Source organism: Oncorhynchus masou, chromosome 31 (assembly GCF_036934945.1).
Source record: "Oncorhynchus masou masou isolate Uvic2021 chromosome 31, UVic_Omas_1.1, whole genome shotgun sequence".
Taxonomy (NCBI): Eukaryota; Metazoa; Chordata; class Actinopteri; order Salmoniformes; family Salmonidae; genus Oncorhynchus; species Oncorhynchus masou.
The window spans coordinates 10,773,209-10,776,979 of record NC_088242.1 but is presented as its reverse complement, the minus strand read 5'-3'; the positions used below and the strand labels follow the sequence as shown (position 1 = coordinate 10,776,979).

General features: G+C 45.2%; 1 non-coding gene across 1 annotated transcript; it reads right to left on the bottom strand.

The window, feature by feature from the left end:
- Positions 1-248: 248 nt before the first annotated feature.
- LOC135525367 (U5 spliceosomal RNA) lies at positions 249-365 on the bottom strand. Its single transcript, XR_010453138.1, has one exon. It is a non-coding gene; the product is annotated as a U5 spliceosomal RNA (small nuclear RNA).
- Between the last annotated feature and the right edge of the window lie 3,406 nt (positions 366-3,771).

Genomic DNA, 3,771 nt, shown 5'->3' with positions numbered 1-3,771 from the left:
AATACCTAGGATAGGATAAAGTAATCCTTCTCACCCCCCCCCCCTTAAATGATTTAGATGCACTATTGTAAAGTGGCTGTTCCACTGGATGTCAGAAGGTGAATTCACCAATTTGTAAGTCGCTCTGGATAAGAGCGTCTGCTAAATGACTTAAATGTAATGTAAATGGCAAGCAAAATAGATGTTTCAAAATGGACAATGCCACACAAATATGTGCTGCATTAAAAATACTTTCAACAAGTGTAGGAAGCCCAGCCGTGAGGCCGGGCATAAAAAAATTTGTTGATACTCAGAATGTTCCTCTCCACGGAAATCTTTAGTAAAAAGGCGAAAGATTTATGCAATTTGAAGAGAAACCAGAGTCTTCTAAAGATTGGAGGGGGTTGACACCCAGCAGATTCACAGCACTATAAATCCCGATAACGGTTATAATATAAATATTTTTGTGCCGAATAATAAGTAAGCTTTTCACGACCATGTTCCTGTCGCTTTATATTTTGGTGTTTTTGGTTAGAATTGCAGCAAATATTAAAATATCATTTCTATAAAGTGTATATAGACACGCGAAGGGGAACCCTGGGTAATATAGTATCCACTACTTCGGTCGTCACGAGTTACCACAGCCACAAAGTCACAAGCCCCGCCCATTTCTACAATTTTGCTTCTGGAAATTAAAGGTTTAACCTCGCTCTAACCTTAACCACACGGATACATGTATGCCTAACCCTAACCTTGAATGAAGACCACACATTTACTTTGTGGCTGTGGTAACTAGTGGAATCAACTTCTTCCTGATTGTTTCCATTCCACGTCGTTAAACTACAGCATTAAAGACTGGGATGACATGTGACACAAATTAGACATTTTCTTCTTTGGTATTTTGGTGGATCATGTAGATTTTTGATTCAGCAGTACGGAGGGCTCCAGCCCTGCCTGTAGTAGCGGGGATAGCCAGTAGGAGGCGCAGTTCACCACACTGATCGCCTCACACAGCAGTCCACCAACTCATCATTTCAGCTGGATGCTGCTGGAACAGGATCTGTCTGTCACCTCTTCGTTTTGGACTGTTTTATTCCGGAACCTATTTCGGCCGGATCCGTTACCTCGTTACCCTTGGCATGACATTTTTTTCTCTCACTTTCAGCGATGCATCAACTATAATAAAAGCGACCAAAGTTCACTCGAGTTGCCTCTTCGTTTATTCTCCTGCCCCCACAAAAAAACGTAATTTGAAAAAACAAAAAACATTTTCAGCTCGGCCCTATTATTATAAGAGTTCATTTGGGTTGAGCCGGCCCAGGTCTATGGTTTGTACAACCATATTGTAACCTATGTTTGAGACCAAAGCCTGTCCGTGTCTGTGTGAGAAACGTGCCAGTATCTCTCTCATAACTAGAATGAAATTCACTTTCTCTGATATCTCTTCCTCTCTGTTCTGATAGACATGAGCTTGCAACTATCATCTCTCCAGTGTTGCACTTCATAATTTATAGCTTAGAATCATAGCCGTGCGAAGGGTTCTGAAGGACCTGCAGCACCCCTGATGAAGTGAAATACATCAGCCAAAATGACAATTACTACTGTCTGTTCAGAAATAAAATAAATAATTCAGAGCCCACTACACCATGAGAAGGCCTATAATTTAGCCACAGAGGATCAATTGCTTCTTAAAAAAAAAAAAAAGCCTAGTTGTGGAGTGTAGCCTAATAACAAGGGGTAGCATACAGTCGGGAACGTGCCCAATCTGTCGGTGAAAAACAGCATGCAGACAAAACAGGCCTTTTGCAATATTTCAAATACAACCGATGGAAAACACAGGTTGGAAAGCAAATGGCTCCTGCTGAAAATTGAAGACTGTATGTAGCCTACCAAAATATTTGATCAATTTCCAAATATTGTTTTACAAAGAGAGAGAGACAGAGAGATGTTTTTGTCACGAAAGCATTGGCCATCACCAGGAAGTGAGCTGCGTGTCATTGGCCATCACCAGGGAGTGAGCTGCGTGTCATTGGCCATCACCAGGGAGTGAGCTGCGTGTCATTGGCCATCACCAGGGAGTGAGCTGCGTGTCATTGGCCATCACCAGGAAGTGAGCTGTGTGTCATTGGCCATCACCAGGAAGTGAGCTGCGTGTCATTGGCCATCACCAGGAAGTAAGCTGCGTGTCATTGGCCATCACCAGGAAGTGAGCTGCGTGTCATTGGCCATCACCAGGAAGTGAGCTGCGTGTCATTGGCCATCACCAGGGAGTGAGCTGTGTGTCATTGGCCATCACCAGGAAGTGAGCTGCGTGTCATTGGCCATCACCAGGGAGTGAGCTGCGTGTCATTGGCCATCACCAGGGAGTGAGCTGCGTGTCATTGGCCATCACCAGGGAGTGAGCTGCGTGTCATTGGCCATCACCAGGAAGTGAGCTGTGTGTCATTGGCCATCACCAGGAAGTGAGCTGTGTGTCATTGGCCATCACCAGGAAGTGAGCTGCATGTCATTGGCCATCACCAGGAAGTGAGCTGCGTGTCATTGGCCATCACCAGGAAGTGAGCTACGTGTCATTGGCCATCACCAGTGGATGAGCTGTGTGTCATTGGCCATCACCAGGAAGTGAGCTGCGTGTCATTGGCCATCACCAGGGAGTGAGCTGCGTGTCATTGGCCATCACCAGGGAGTGAGCTGCGTGTCATTGGCCATCACCAGGAAGTGAGCTGCGTGTCATTGGCCATCACCAGGGAGTGAGCTGCGTGTCATTGGCCATCACCAGGGAGTGAGCTGTGTGTCAATGGCCATCACCAGGAAGTGAGCTGCGTGTCATTGGCCATCACCAGGAAGTGAGCTGCGTGTCATTGGCCATCACCAGGGAGTGAGCTGCGTGTCATTGGCCATCACCAGGGAGTGAGCTGCGTGTCATTGGCCATCACCAGGAAGTGAGCTGCGTGTCATTGGCCATCACCAGGAAGTGAGCTGCGTGTCATTGGCCATCACCAGGGAGTGAGCTGCATGTCATTGGGTGAGTAAATGAAACTGGAAAGCATTTTTAGCATTATAATTTCCTCCTCATATTGTACAATATGTTTCTCCACACACCAGGTCCAGACTATTGATGGATTCAAGACCAGGTGGTTTTTTATTGATCTCTGTCACGAGAATGTTCAATCCCAATGATAATAACTGTCAATCAATAGCTTTGACCAATCCCCAAGGTTTGTAAGACCCTGGGTGTAATAATAATTAGGCAAAGACTCAGTTTATGCAAAAGATTAGTACCATTTATTCAGAGAACGTTCTGAAGTCCATTGTACAAAGTCATCCATTTTAAAGCTGCGCACATACTTCCACACAAAGAGTAGGTATCCTACGCATATACTTCCACACAAACAGTAGATATCCTCCGCACATACTTCCACACAAACAGTAGGTATCCTACGCACATACTTCCACACAAACAGTAGGTATCCTACGCACATACTTCCACACAAACAGTAGGTATCCTACGCACATACTTCCACACAAACAGTAGATATCCTCCGCACATACTTCCACACAAACAGTAGGTATCCTACGCACATACTTCCACACAAACAGTAGGTATCCTACGCACATACTTCCACACAAACAGTAGGTATCCTACGCACATACTTCCACACAAACAGTAGGTATCCTACGCACATACTTCCACACAAACAGTAGGTATCCTACGCACATACTTCCACACAAACAGTAGGTATCCTACGCACATACTTCCACACAAACAGTAGGTGAGTTTTATCCTTCTCC